Source organism: Tiliqua scincoides, chromosome 2, assembly GCF_035046505.1.
Source record: "Tiliqua scincoides isolate rTilSci1 chromosome 2, rTilSci1.hap2, whole genome shotgun sequence".
NCBI classification, from domain to species: Eukaryota; Metazoa; Chordata; class Lepidosauria; order Squamata; family Scincidae; genus Tiliqua; species Tiliqua scincoides.
Window position 1 is genome coordinate 43,494,123 of NC_089822.1, and position 16,433 is coordinate 43,510,555.

General features: G+C 46.0%; 1 long non-coding RNA gene across 1 annotated transcript in view; it reads left to right on the forward strand.

Annotated features, from left to right (window-relative positions):
- Window positions 1–16,433, forward strand: part of LOC136641917 (uncharacterized) — an 85,535-nt gene that overhangs the window by 61,290 nt on the left and 7,812 nt on the right. Inside the window, exons 2-3 of the long non-coding RNA XR_010793927.1 lie at window positions 7,006–7,168; window positions 15,020–15,082. This is a non-coding gene — a long non-coding RNA (uncharacterized lncRNA). The remainder of the gene's footprint in view (window positions 1–7,005; window positions 7,169–15,019; window positions 15,083–16,433) is intronic.

Below are 16,433 nucleotides of genomic sequence, written 5' to 3' on the forward strand. Positions count from 1 at the left end.
GTGCCACTCTCTCACATCTGGCATTCTGAGGTAACCTAAAACCAGGAGGTTGCATGTACCCATCATGACTTGTAACCTGTGATGGACTTTTCTTTTAGAAATCTGTTCAATCCCCTTTTAAAAGCATCTAGGCCAGATGCCATTATCAAATCCTGCGACAAGGAGTTCTACAGATTAATCACATGCTGGGTAAAGAAGTATCTTCTTTTTTCTGTTCTAACTCCCCTAGCACTCAATTTTAGTGGATGTCTCCTGGTTCTGGTGTTAACTACCAGCAATACAAAACTACTGAAAACTACAATAATGTTTCCAGAATGGGAGCTGTGTGAATACTCACTATTTTGTGGGTCACTACCAGGGTGTTTTACTACAATCCTGAGAACCTCAAATATAATTTTTCAAGATGTTCCTACCACTGTAGCTGTGGAGAAAATCATTTGATGTGCCTTTCAGCTCATTGCCATTCTGTTCCTGCTGCTTCTTTGTGTCCTCCTTTCATTCAGCCTAACTCTGTCAAGGCATCTGCTGTCCATATCTGGATTTTGCACATCTACATGTGTGCTTGTTCTATATATGGTTTCCTTTGATTTTTAATGGCTTTTGGTATCTGATGGCCTGTTTATACAGTTCATCCTTAATGAGAGTATATTCTGGCTCCTTTTATTATATTGATTGCATTTTCATTAATGGTTGTTGTTTTAGCTTGTCTTTTATTATGGGACAACCCAATCCAATGGAACTCCCCTTGTGGTAATACAGTGGTGCCAACGTAGTGCCCAATGGATAATGCAGGGGAATTTCAGCCTCTGTAGGTCTCCTCAGGGTAAGGAAATATATGTTCGCTTGTCCAGGGTAAGCCTGTATTGGCCTGCCAGGTCTACCCAGACCTGTGCCTGTGATTTTGCTGGTGCAAGTCAGCATGAACGCTGGTTGGGAGATCGTGGCTGGGAAGGGTGTTAGGTTTTGTTTTGCATGGCTGACACTGAAACTTCCACCTTCCTAGTCCCAATCTGTTCTCCTCTCCACCCCAGTCACCATCCCATTCCACCCACCCTCATTCTGTTCCACTCATTGTCTGAATCCTTTCCATCCTCTGTGATAGCTGGAAAGTGCCTGACACCAATGGAACACTTGTTCTGGTGGCAATAGGTCTGGCTAGGATCAGGCTGTAAGCTGCCTTGGCTTCCTGGAAGGGTAGGAAAGAGAGGTATAAATCTAAATAAATAACTATTCTCGCATCTTGCACACCTTTGCAGTGGTAGCGGTGCCCACTCACTTTTGCATTCACTTACCCACTCACTCAAAGGTGAGAGGCACCCACTCGCCTTTGCAGTAGTATCAGTGCCTGTTCCAGGTTGCTAGGGCTCTATTGCAAAAGCCTCCAGTGCCCCCCATAACACCCTCATCCCTGATGGTGCTACAACTTATGCTGCAACTGTGCTTAGTTTCAAGAGTTGGCCAGGCCAGGTGGACCCCTAATGGATGTAAGCCTTCAGCCACTTTACAGACTAGTTGATCCCGAAAGCCCTCTCGAGCAGGCCACTCAGGTCAAGATTTTGCTGAGTAGCTAAAGCATGGGCAGTTTAAAACTAGAATGATGCTGCTAAACATGCTTCCTTGCTGTCTGAACATGGCACATAAATGTTGCAGATCTCTCTGGCAAGGAAACACGGAGCCATTCTGTGAGAGTAACGTGAGCTTTCTCCTTGCTTAGTGCTGTGGCGCATGTCCAGACTGCAAGGAGAACGAGGTGCACCTGATAGCACCATCCTACTTATCAAATGTTCAGCCTTTGCAAACTTAGTAAAATCTGCACCTGGACATATTTCAGTAGCATTATAAAATATATTCAGTAGCATTTTGGCAGATTGAGTGGGGAGTGGGGGAAAGGGGGATTATAGGTTAAGGAAGACTGTAAATATGATCCCCCAAATCCAGCTGACGAACTGCAGTGCATAATAATATTTTTAAAAGTGGATGTCCCCAAACAGGATTTTCACATTATATTTTTAACCATTAAAACACACACACACACACACACACACACACACACACACACACACACACACACAAATAGATGCTAATAATTTACATTCATAGGAAAAAGAAAGTCTGCATCACCTATCATGAAACATAAAAAGCCACATTCATGCAAATAAAAAGAAGTATCTGGGTTGGCTAATTAGCCTTATTCTTCTTTACCTGGATAAGGAATAAGAACTCCTTGCCACAGGATGTGGTGCTGGCGTCTAGCCTAGACGCCTTTAAAAGGGGATTGGACGAGTTTCTGGAGGAAAAATCCATTATGGGGTACAAGCCATGATGTGTATGCGCAACCTCCTGATTTTAGGAATGGGTTAAGTCAGAATGCCAGATGTAGGGGAGGGCACCAGGATGAGGTCTCTTGTTATCTGGTGTGCTCCCTGGGGCATTTGGTGGGCCGCTGTGAGATACAGGAAGCTGGACTAGATGGGCATATGGCCTGATCCAGTGGGGCTGTTCTTATGTTCTTATGTTCTTATGTTCTTATGTACCTTTGCACCTCTGAAATGAGCATGCCAGACAAAGGCTTGGGACAAAGGGTACCTTCATTAATACAATCAGAAAGTCTGCAGCAGGGCACAAACAGACTAAGACCCAAATCCTAACCATCTTCGTCACATTGACACAGCTGTGCTAATGGGCCATGTGCTGCATCTTGCAGTTGGGTGGCAGTCATGGAGGGAATGTTTGTTTCCTTATCTTGGAGCTGCATTGCCCTTATCTTGGTGCTGGAAAGTTAGGATTGCACCCTAAAACACCTCCCACATGTGGGCTACTAATTTAGGGGAGACGATGCTAGCCATCTACCTCCCCCAGGCTACACAGGCATCACATCCTGGTTCTAAGAACATAAGAACAGCCCCACTGGATCAGGCCATAGGCCCATCTAGTCCAGCTTCCTGCATCTCACAGCGGCCCACCAAATGCTCCAGGGAGCACACCAGATAACAAGAGACCTGCATCCTGGTGCCCTCTCTTGCATCTGGCATTCTGACATAGCCCATTTCTAAAATCAGGAGGTGGCACATACACATCATGGCTTGTAACCCATAATGGATTTTTCCTCCAGAAACTTGTCCAATCCCTTTTTAAAGGCATCCAGGCCAGATGCCATCACAACATCCTGCAGCAAGGAGTTCCACAGACCAACCACACGCTGAGTAAAGAAATATTTTCTTTTGTCTGTCCTAACCCTCCCAACACTCAACTTTAGTGGATGTTCCCTGGTTCTGGTGTTACGTGAGAGTGTAAAGAGCATCTTTCTATCCACTGTATCCTTCCCATGCATAATTTTGTATGTCTCAATCATGTCCCCCCTCAGGCGTCTCTTTTCTAGGCGGAAGAGGCCCAAACACCGCAGCCTTTCCTCATAAGGAAGGTGCCCCAGCCCCGTAATCATCTTAGTCGTGTCAAACGCCTTCTGAAAGTCCAGGTATATAATGTCCATGGGTTCTCCCGCATCCACATGCCTGTTGACCTTTTCAAAGAATTCTAAAAGGTTCATGAGGCAAGACTTACCCTTACAGAAGCCATGCTGATTCTCCCTCAGCAAGGCCTGTTCGTCTATGTGTTTTGAGATTCTATCTTTGATGAGGCATTCCACCATCTTGCCCGGTATAGATGTTAGGCTGACCTGCCTATAGTTTCCCAGGTCCCCCCTCTTTCCCTCTTGAAAGATTGGTATGACATTTGTTATCCTCCAATCCTCTGGCACCATGGCCATTTTGAGGGACAAGTTGCATATTTTAGTCAAGAGATCAGCAACTTCATTCTTTAATTCCTTAATAACTCTTGGGTGGATGCCATCTGGGCCGGGATACAATTTGTTCTGGCTTTCAGCTTCCTACCTAATAGCCTAAATTTGGCCTCCAGGACCTCCCGGCTACACTTGCCCACATCGTTGGTGCTGACATGCACCACAACCGCTACCTCCTCCCCAGCACTATCTACCAGTCTGTCTAGATGAGAAGTGATGTCCGCAACCTTTGCACCAGGCAGGCAAGTCACCATGCGGTCCTCACATCCGTTGCAAACCCCCTTCTCTATGTTTCTAATAATCAAATCCCCCACTACAAGAAGCCCCAGGCCCCACTCCCGCCTAGGAGTATTCTGAGTGTGTTCAGATACGGGCCCGTCCCCTGGAGAATGGGTTCCCCCTAGGGGATTGTTTCCCTCCTCTCCAGGATGACGTCCTCTAGCCCTGAGACTTCCCACCCAGGCAGCTGAGGAGCTGCACGCCTGAGGTTGGGACAAAGCCTGATTGTCCCTGGAAGTCTCCCCACGGTCCTTCTCTGCCTGCCTCTGCTTCTCCAGGTCAGCCAGGTTCTAAGTGTCCTCAGTCATCACCCAAGAGAGCTTATCAACACCAGCCTCTAGAGGTTAATGTAGCTGGACAAGCAGATACCCCTGGATGAGTAGATACCCCAGAGGCCAACTATTGTCCTCTGCTGCATCCAGCCTGAAACCTTGCCAGCCAGCCTCAGCGACCCAGACAAGTATTGTCTGAGTGGACCTGGCTCACCCCTCAACCTTGCTGACCCAGCAGCCAATGGGGGCTCCCATTTTCCCAACTTAGCCTGACTTACTTGGAGTGCCAGACAAAGTGTGTGTGTGTGGGGGGGGGTGAAACTGTTATGGAGCTTCACCCTCATTCTCACTAAATAGTTCTTTTCATGTATTTGTGAAAAAGAATCTTCTGCAAAACTTTGACTCAGATAATTCAGTGCATAGAACTTTTGGAGCCCTTGGCTATAGCATGCAAATCTCTAAAGACAAGCATGTTTTCCAGGCATTTGACAATTCAAAAATGTAAACAATGAGTTTTTCAATAAAAGTTGAAAGAATTTTTATTACTCGTTGGCTGGATATTGTGAGCTGCCCCCAAAATAATTATCTCTTCCATTGAGAAATAAAATGAAATTGCGCTTGGCTGACAAGAGATGTCAGATGTAATCAGGGAAGAGCAAGCTATTATTTAGGCCTCTACTGTTTTGCCTCCACCCCTTATTTTATAAGACAATATTCAAGGAAATAGTTTGACAATACAAGGCAGCATCCGTTTGCGCAGTTTGCCAGAAGAGTTTTTATTAAAGTCTGCTGCATATTATAAAATCCAATGCACACAGTAGGATTCCTGTTCTGACCCTGGAGAAAAGGGCTATGTTCATTCTGGAATATTCTCAGGTGTCCAGAATTGACTTTATATTAGATTGAGCCAACGGGGGCCTGACTGCATAACAGGCCCATTTTTCTAATACAGTAATATGACCCAAGTAATTTTGACCCAACAGGGCAGAATGATGAGTAGTTCATGTTGTCAAACTTTAAGGATTCACACCAGCACTGACATCAGGGGCCAGCCAACTGGGGCCCTGGCCCAGAACCCATCAAAGCGTTCATGAACCATAATGAATCCAGAAGTCCTGCTGCCCTGGTGAGAACAGGTTGTGCTGGCTGCTAGCGCAGCCACAAATACACTCTGAGCTTTTCTGCTTCTATCACTGCCAAGGTATCACTCCCAAACCCTTACCATAGTGGCAGCAGCAGCCTGAAGTACATTTTGGCAGCCATGCCGCTGCCATTTGACATTAGCTAGATATGAATGCTATCAGCACCCAACATCTTTGTTTACCTATAATGCAGTGTATCATTGTATGCTACTTCCTCGCATCTCTAAAATCCAAGGTCGCATACAGTTATCATGGCTTGTAACCTGTAATGGATTTTTCCTCCATAAATCTAACTAATCTCACCGAGGGCCTAGACAGTGCGCTGGCTCACAACCAGTGCGCACTGTCACAAACGTGCCATAAGGCACATTTGCAAGTCCTTACCGCAGAGCAGACTCAGTGCTAGAGCTAGCCCAGCACGAGCTCGCACTGGGCCAGCTCTGGCGCTGAGTCTGCGTTCCTCCACCCGGCAGTTGCCTGGACTGCTGGACAGCAGAGAAGTGACCGGGGGTGTGGGGAGGAGGTATGGGGGAGGTGGGGAAGAATATTTAAGTGCTACCCCCCCCCCCCAAGAATGCTGTATCAATTGTGGAGTAACTAACAGCACATTCCTATATACATCTACTCAGAATTAAGTTCCACTGAGATCAAGGGGACTCACTTCCAGGTAAGTGTGTATAGGACTGCAGCCTAAGGCAAGGATCACTGTGGCCAGGTCTGCCTGCCTTCTCCAAATGCAGCTGGCATACCAGCCAAAGCTGAACAAAATTGTGTATTGATTATCTTCATTGTTTCACTGGATGCTATAAACTGCTCTCAGCAGTGGAACTGATTTTAATAAATCAGTGAATAAACACACCTGTCCACTCTAGACAGATTTTTTTTAAAAAGTGTACTCTGGGCTGCAGCTGAAGAAAGTGAGCCATTGCAAAGTCCCATTGAAATTATCAGGACTGAAGTTAAGTCCCGGTGAATTTGTCTCATGGCTGCCTTTGGATACAGCAAAGTGAATATATCCCCCCTCCCCCTGCCAAATGGTTGTGTGAGTCATACATTGCAACATGAAAAATCCGCAAAGGCACTATCTTGTGCAATTTGTAACATTTATGTTAACGGCTATAATTTTATATCGACATATCTACAGGGCTGTTTTTCTAAAGAACAGTATTATCTCAACTCAGATCGAAGCTCAGACCCTCCTGGTGCCCATTAATGCAACACTATGGACTTCAATAGATTTGTGTCAAATGATATTACCACAGGTTTTGGTCTTAACCGATTTCTCCTAACTGTGAACATAGCCCAGGGCTTGGGTTATCCCCCCTTTTTACTTCAGGAGTGCTGAAAATTGACTAAAAAAAAAAAAGTCAAATGCCACAAGAAGCTAATGCCACTGTGGATTATAAAAGATGGACAAATCTGAGCACTTTGTGGCTGTCATTGCCATTTGGATAGAAAGTTGTATTAAAATGTTTAGTATGACTATTACTCAATTAAATATTTCCTTACCCAGCACATAATTAATCTGTGGAACTCCTGTGGAACTTCCTGTGGAAGAGGAACTCCTGTGGAACATCCTGTGGAACATAATTAATCCTGTGGAACTCCAGGACGTAGTGATGACATCTGACCAAGATGGGGATTGGACAGATTTATGAAGGAAAAGTGCATCACAGGTAACAACTCATAATGACTGTATGCATCCTCTGGGTTTTAGAAGTTGCCTATCTCTGAGTGCCAGATGCAAGGAATTGGCAACAAGATACAGGTATCATGTTGTCTTGAATGCTCACAGAGGCATCTGGTGGATCCCAGTGAGATAGAGGAAGCTGGACTAGATGGGCCCTAAGCCTGATGCAGCAAGGCTCTTCTGATGCTCTTATGAATCTAAGGGTGCAATGCTACCCTGTGCTGGAACAGGCAAGCCAAGAGGCTTGCCCTATATTCAGCAAAGGATAGGGGCCCCAAGTGGCTTTTCCTCTTTACCCCTTACTTTTCCCCTTACGTTCAGGTAAGGCACCTTTTCCCCTATGGGTCTCCTTGGAGTTGTGCCACCTCACACTGCTTCAAACTCCCTAGGGTTGGGATCCAGCATAAGTGCTGGATCCCAGCCCCACCTCCCACTCCCCACCCACTCATCCCCAGGGCCAGCCCCACCTCCCGCTCCCCACCCGCTCATCCCCAGGGCCAGCCCCCACCCACCCTCCCCTCCACCCAGGAATGCCTCCCTCCTGCCTCCTCCCCACCTCCTCCCCGCCCACCCTAGAGGCTTGCATCAGCCCAGCTGAGCTGACACAAGCCTTGCCAAGGAAGCTGGCGCGGAGGCTTGTGTCAGCCTCCGTAGGCCAGTGCACCTCTGTGTGCTGACCCAGCTTCCACCCGAAGAGGCGCAAATGTGCTTTACGGCACATCCCTTGCGCTGGCCCATGGGTGCCTTAGGTTGGGCCAGTGCAAGTCCCTTACGCTGGTCGAGGAGGGTCACAAACATGCCATAAAGCATGTTCGCACCTCCTTGGGAGTCAGCTGGGCTGGCGCAGAGATACGCGCCGGCCCACAGAGGCTGGACACAGCTTCTGCACCAACTGGGATCTGTAATGCCAGATCCCAACCCCGTTCCCCAAGCAGCATGGAGCAGTTTCTGCTGCCCCATTCTCCTGAGGTGGCACAAGTCTAAGGAAACCCATTGGGGCTGTGGTTGCTTACCCGGGAGTAAGGGGAAGAGTTTCCCCTTGCTTCCGGCTGAGCCACTTTTGGCCCCAATCTTATGCTGGATACAGTGCAGGCCTCTTGGACTGCCTGTTTCAGTGCAAGTTAGGGTTGTGCTGTAAGTAACTTTGGAAGCCCAAATGGCAGGATGTCGGACACAGCCTACACAGTAGTGGTGATTGCATTGTCACAGCCTCTGCCTGTGACCTCTGCAGCGGGTGGCAGGTAACTGATCTGGCTGTGCTACAGTGCTCAGTGGTGCTTGCTGGGCCATTAGGCCACCTCACAAGAGAATGGGGTGGCCCAGGGCTTGCCAATTCCTCATGAAATCAGCCCAGAGGGGGTAGGGCTGGCTGCTGCGGTCGCTGGCCTCAAATGGTTCTGGGTGGCTGAGATGGACTGTCATGAGTGAATGATGGGTGGCTGTCCCAGGAAAGGAGGAGTTGCCTCACCTGGAGCAGAGACTCGCCAATGGAACTGATCCAACCCCAGAGGGTACAATGAGAGGCCCCAATCCACGACAGTGAACCAACCCCAATCCTTGGCGGCAAACACCCTGCTTAGAGTGGCTAGTGGCAGTGGACCAGTAGCAAACCAACCTCAACCCTCGGCAGCAGCAAAGAGCCAACAGTCACCCTGCTTAGAGTGGCCCTGCAGTGGAGGCAGGGCCAGGAGAAGTGGCCCAGGACCAAAGCCCCAAGCCCCAGTAAAGCACCTCCTGGATTGGGAGGGAAGGATGGGGCATCAACCCCCCCCCCCCGGAGGGACTTACCATTTGCATGAGAGGCCGTCTGGATCCAGGCTGCCACTGCTGCTCCAAAAGGCTTCCAGAAGACCTGCAACCAGAGAGAGAAGATGTTCCTGTGAAATAACAAAGGCAGCCAATGAATGTGAAGGCTCTTACCAGAATAAACCCTCAAATATCCTTGAGTTGGTCTGTATTACCATGTCAGGGGCCGGGACATTGATGGGAGAGGTCAGATATATCATTGAGATCCCCATGTGATATCCAACTCCCCTCCTAGACAAGGGGGCACAAATGTCACACTGCTGCATTGGAACAAATTGGTCTCATTTAAGCCTTTTAGGTATCTCATTCCTCTTCAGCTGGAACCTGGCAGTGGTGCACTTGCATGAGGACTGGTATCGTTGGAAAATATAGTTTTCCCAAGGTTGACTGAAATGTCAATGACGTTTAAAAAACTACATTTTCCATTGGATACTGAGATCTAGGCAATGTGCCAACATCAGACATTGGCTGGAGAAGGGAAAGAAGGAGAGGCAAGTGCTGCAGTTGCACTGGTTTGGCCAGGTAATTTTGTTTTTAATTCTCAGCTTCTTTCTGCCCCATTTCAATATGAATTGGGATGGCACCACAAATATTTAAGTACATGGCATGTAGAAGAAGTAATAAAGTACAAGGCTTGTGTGTATTATTACTATCTGAAGAGGGAAATTTCCCTTAAGAATATTCTAGGGATATTGGATTTTTCTTCTGTTAAGCTGTCACTCAAGTGTGTTGTTTAAGCCATTGATCTAACATAACAGCTCTTGGACATAAAAAGTCATAATCCTATTGATCCAGCTTCAGACCAATGGTATAATAACGATATATTTGAGTGACTGTTTTGTTAGATGGCATCATGGTGAATCACGGTAAAACGTGACTCTCCATATCAAGGTGTAAGCACCATCCATTGTTCAAATGCCAATGTGCTATATTTATCAGTATGGATAAGATTCAGATGACTACTTAATGCCAGCTGACTGATGATTTGTGCAATCGCCTTGTGAAATGTGGTCTTGTGAAAGAGAACTGACCAATAGATTGACTGCTGTGCCACAATAGAATAACATGCTGAAGTTTTGATGGCCTGCCATGTGGGAGCGAAGCATGTTTTGAAGATTACACCATACAGTGCATCTCTCACTACCAGCTAAATGCTAGAATCCTTGCATGCTGAGAATAATACGACTGTATGAATCCACTAGGATTGTCTAGCTAAGATTGTCTCTTTAGTACATCTTTATGAAAGACCTTCACTGCCTATTAGGAGCTGTGGGTGATTAATTGCACTTAATTAATATCAACTCTAGGAGTTAAAAAAAAAAAAAGCTGTATCCTATACTCAGTACAAATGGAAGGTCTTGGGCTAAACGAGGTGTCCCATGATTTGTTAACATGATAGAATTTACAGTTTTTGGCAGGATAGAATGCAGCCATTGTGTGGTCCATCATTTATAAGACTATGTAGCAAGACTCTGAGGTGACCGCCGTACTATTACTGGTATTCATTCACAAGTCTGATGCTTTTGTTGAATATAATGGGAACCTCTTTCATTCAAAAGTAATATCATTTAATATAATATACTGTATTCATAGGGTGGACTCTAAAGGGGAAGCAAGTGGCAGCTTCTCTTCATGCTCCTGTGAGCCCTGCCCTTTGACTTGCAAGCCTTTGTGGTCTCTGAACAGTCATTCCAGAAAGTTGGAGACCATCGGGAATGGCCTCCATTCCTGGCCATAAAGAGCTACAACAGGAATGAGGAATTAGAAAGAGTTTGTGTGTTTGAGGAAGCCCGAGCAATTGTAGGGGCTCTTTTGAATTCCTTTGAATGAGCCTTTGTACTCTTGGTGCCCTCAGCGATGCCTCTTTGGTTCTGACCTGGTTCGCTTGACTTAGCTATATTTCAAGTTCTCAAGCCACATATATAAACATGTGGCTTGTTCATATATGGCTCCCCCATTTTAGCCCAGTTCATGTCTCCGATGAAGTAGTAGCTGTTTTGTGAAACATGCCATACTAAACTGAATGCAGCTTAGAGGACACTGAAGGTCTGTTCCATGCTGAAGATACCTTTATTCTCTGTGACCATTTTGCAATATTGGTGGCTGCAAACTTTTAAAAATGATATCCCATGGGACTGGTGAACAAACCAACGCTACTTAACAGCAAAGTGTGGTCATGGGAGGCCGAGCCTCCCTGTCCTGTCAACTCTGCCTCCCCTGAGATTGTGCATACACTCTGCAATTTTCCATGTTCACAGGGGCGGCTGAGCTGCTACAGCTGCAAACTCTAGTCTCTCTGAGAGACTAGAGCTTGAGGCAGCAGCAGCTCAACTTTCACTGTGATTGTGTGGTGCTGGGGTTTCCAGGATTGTGCAGATGCTGGGGCTTCTTTATATCACCTGGAAGCTCCATGCACTGTTCCTCCCCAGCCCTGGACCTCATCATATATCACTGTTACTTAACACTACATGACTCTTTTTAGAACTATTCTCAAAGTGGCTGCCACCCTAATTTTCAGTTCTCTGCTAGTATCCCCCCAAACTCTTTTATCTCATTGTCTGCTCAAAATCACTTCAGTTTGAGATGTAAGACTGGCAAACAACATCATGAGATGCATATTAACTTAAGCCTCCTTTGAGCTCACTCCTTTTCCTTATATACACTAGATAGAGCAACTGCAATTGTTAACTCTTTGTCTGGACTATGCACCTCTTGCAGTTCAAATTCTTATAGTGCTCATTGCTATCTTTGGATTCTTTAAAGAGCATTATTCAAACGTGTTCTGAACATTGACTCCTGTGGTTTGTGGTCTGTTCCATCATCATTGTCTTTCAGTAGGTAGAAACTTGTGCTTATGAACACCATTGTGGACATCTCTTGTTCTGTTTTCTTGGATCTTAATTATATATTACTTAAATATTTAAATATTTGTCTCATTTTCTTCTGGTTAGAGTCACTACATTAGTTTAAGGGAAGTGGGGTATGGGAAAAGTGGAAAGAGTTGCCACCTGTTGTAATTACTGCCTGCCCTAGGCCATAAGCTATGGCATGGAACCCAAGATGTCCCTAGGATCTCCAGCAACCTTCTACCAGCACTGAATGTTCATATGTTTACATGTAATATTTTGGGATAAACTGTCTTAACAAGAACTGTCTATGATGATTGTGGATTCTTTTTCCATTCTTTTTACTTACCACAGCAACAATGACAATTTCCCAGGGATGCTGAACGTACTAAACATGACAAGAAATTAAGTTCAGAAATGATCCCTAATGAAGAACATCCATTAACAAATTGACATATCAGAGAAGTTAAAATACCTTCTTAAAACAGGCAAGAAAAAAGTCCTAATCTGTTTAGTGCTCCCTTGAAAGCTTAGTAGTAGCATATTTCTCTTCCCCCTTCATTTGAATAATCTCCCATAAAATTTCTGTATCTTTAGGTAAAGCAGATTAAAACTGGCAGCCATGGTAAATTTGTTAATGCTTGAATGGACTATTTGGGAGTGGGTGGTTTTTCCCCCCCCCCCTCTGAGTAGTGCATCCTGGAGACATGTCAGCTTGTCAGTCCCTCCAAAAGATGTGATCTGTAAGCTGTCTGGATTCCAAACCAAATTTAGCAACCTACTGCAGCAACACTGATCGGAAGAAGTCAGTAGTCACAGTTCATTAGCTGAATGACATGCCCTGACAATGCAGTCATTTATCAGACTGGTTGCTATACAACTAGAGAGCCAATCCTAATCCCCACACTTCCAGGAAGCTAGTGATGGCAAATTGGTTTTGTCATAGTGGGGACACCTCACTTTGTTTTGTGGTGCTGGAGTGACTCCTCTAGAGCCCACTGAGGTAGGAAGAGACCCCCTCAGCAGTTTGCTGCGGAAAAGTAGCATACTCTAATGCAGTGTTTCTCAACCTGTGGCATGGGCACCACCAGTGGTACTTGAGGTGGTTTCTGGTGATACTAGTGGGACCCCTGGACATCTGCTGCCCAACAGCAAGATCAGGAACGTGACACAACAAACAGTGGTAGGAAGCTCAGCAGGGGCAACAGAGCTCCATAGTATACTGTTCCATGCTCGAAAAAGGCCTCCCATCTTCCCTGAGCCTCTTACTAGTGTTTATCATGTCGTATCTGACCTCCCAACCCAGAAGTAACTGGTAATGATGTTATCACCAGTTATTTCCAGTGGTACTTCCAACAGGTGAATTAAATGAATTAAATGCGAGTCATGGACTCTTCGCTCACAACAGGAGAGGAAACTGAAAGCTTTCCACATGTGCTGCCTCCGACGCATCCTTGGCATCACCTGGCAGGACAAAGTTCCAAACAACACAGTCCTGGAACGAGCTGGAATCCCTAGCAGATATGCACTGCTGAAACAGACGTCTGCGTTGGCTCGGTCATGTCCTGAGAATGGATGATGGCCGGATCCCAAAGGATCTCCTCTATGGAGAACTTGTGCAAGAAAAGTGCCCTACAGGTAGACCACAGCTGTGATACAAGGACATCTGCAAGAGGGATCTGAAGGCCTTAGGAGTGGACCTCAACAGGTGGGAAACCCTGGCCTCTGAGCAGCCCGCTTGGAGGCAGGCTGTGCAGCATGGCCTTTCCTAGTTTGAAGAGACACTTGGCCAACAGACTGAGGCAAAGAGGCAAAGAAGGAAGGCCCATAGCCAGGGAGACAGAACGCACTTGCTCCCAGTGTGGAAGGGATTGCTACTCCCGCATCGGCCTTTTCAGCCACACTAGACGCTGTTCCAGAACCACCATTCACAGCGTGATACCATAGTCTTTCGAGACTGAAGGTTGCCAACTACTATGGCAGAGGACAAACATTGAGAAACACTGCTAACATGATCAATGTTTTCAGGGGATAATCAGTGTTTATGATGCACTGTATTGCACTGTTATAATGCACTGTATTGATTTCCTGTTTGACCTTTTTGACCATATAATTCAGACATAACTAGAACCTATGGAATCTAATGAGAATGGTTTATTTAAATTATATATCAGGGTGGCCAAACTTGCTTAACATAAGAGCCACATATGATAAGCTTCAGAAGTTTGAAAGCCATGTCATTTAAGAAGCATTTACATTCTTAACTGCGCAATCCTAACTTGTACTGGAACAGGCAGGCCAGTGGGCCCATGTTGTATCCAGTGCAAGTTTTGGGCTGGCTGAGGCTCAGCCCGAGACAAAGGGGAAAAATTCCCCTTACCTTGGGAAGAGCCACAGCAGTTGCAATGGGTCTACTTTCAGATCTGAGCAGAACTGAGCAGGCTGAACCTGCTTGGCACTGCTCAGGAATGGGGCTAGTTTCCAGCATAACTGCAGAATCCTGGCCCCACCTCCTGCTCCCCAGCTGCCCACGGGCTCACCCACCACCCCAAATTGCCTCCTCCCTGCCTCCTCCCCGCTCTCCCCATACACACCTCCAGACCGCTACGCCGGCCGAGCTCGACCAGCACAAACACACTTGCTGGCTCTAGATGCAGTCTCCACGGGCTAGCACACCACCGTGTGCCAGCCCAGCTGACTCCTAAGGAGGTGCAACATGCTTTACAGCATGTTTGCAACCTTCCCAGGCTGGCGCAAGCCACTTGTGCCGGCCCATCACACTGTTAGGATTGCACCCTAAATATATTTACTCACCATGAACATTAAACTTATGTTTTAATCCAGTGGAATCTCGGTTTATACCTGGTGAATCATTATAATGCTTGAAAACGTCTTACTTGCATTTTATCTTAACAGTGATGCAAAAAGGAGCTCAGCCAACATATTTCTGAGAGCCGTGCATTATATGTCAAACAGCCGCATGCGGCTCGTGAACCGTAGTTTGGTCACCCCGTTATCCACCCCGTTCTATATTTGTGATAAATGTTGTTGCATTCCTAGTGAGGGTGTCAGGAGAATCCAAGATCTTACTCCTTGCTCAGGAGATCACAGAGACTGACAGTTCTATTAACAGTAAGGGCTGATATTGACGTTTTATTTTATCAATATTTTAATTTTTAATACAGATCATGTACTACATGGCAGGAGCCACAGAAGAAGAAAAACATGGCTCCATAGGGAAATATCTAGTAAGTAAATGAGTTCAAGCTATATTTTGTCTAGTAGCTAAGATGAATTGAATTAAAGGCAATGTTCTATTCTCCATTTTGCACGTGACTGTGTGCTTCTATGTCCAAATCCATTTCAGTAGGATTTAATGAACCTAACTGGGAGCAAGATGTCAGCCTTAATGACCTTTTCAGAAATGAAGCACAACATTACTTTATTATTCCTGTTCCCCCCACCATTTGTATCGTGTCCTTTCAATCGATTTCATCTAACATGCTGTCCCTAGTCTAGAGAGAGCCATGCGCAACAAGGCACGGTATGATAGGGATATATGATCATCCCAATTTTCAGCCTGAAATTGAGTCAGGCTGTTGCACACATTCCAAGCAAATGCCTTCAAAAGCTCAAGCTTTTGCAAACCTTTGGTTTTGTCTCCTGGAAAGGATCAGCTGTTCTAGGGGTGGACAAACTTGTTGGCAGGAAGGCCATATCATCTCTCTGACTCTGTGTCTGGGGGTGGGAAAAAAGAATTAATTTACATTTCAAATTTGAATAAATGTACATAAATTTACATAAATGAGTACATTAAAGACTGTGCTTATATGAATAAATGAATTTTACTGAACTTATTTATAATACACATGAGAACTACATGTGGCATCTAGAACCACATGAGAACTATGAACTGTTTGCCACACATCTCTTGCACAGTGTAAACGTACAGACCAAGCAAGAAACACATGGAGACATAAGTTGCTCAGAGGCAAGGGGGGGGGTTTAAAATAATGCCCAGGGAAAAGCAGAAAACACATGGAGACTATAAAAGGCCTTACTCTAACTCAACTCACAGCTTGCAGCTGGCAGTCGCAACCAGCAGTCACAGGCCAGCATGGAATTCAGCAGTCTCCAACAGACCAGAGGATCATTGAAGACTGGGGGCTCCCAGTGGGCCAGATTGGGGGACCCCAAGGGCCACAAAAGGGCTCCCAGGCCAGAGTTTTCCCTCCCCTCAACAGAAGGTTGAGCTTTTTGTAGCATCAGCTATTTGACTGAAAAATAACCTTTGCATGCAATCAATTTGCTCATAAAAGTTCAACCTTTTACAGGCATGTTTGCACCCACCTTGATTCTTTTCATAAACACCCAAGCTGGGGGATATGTCATTTCAAATTTTTGCAATGTCTGTACTGTGTGGCCTTAAATGGTAGAAATGGGCTATGTCAGAATGCCAGATGCAAGGGAGGGCACGAGGATGCAGGTCTCTTGTTATCTGGTGTGCTCCCTGGGGCATTTGGTGGGCCGCTGTGAGATACAGGAAGCTGGACTAGATGGGCCTATGGTCTGATCCAGTGGGGCTGTTCTTATGTTCTT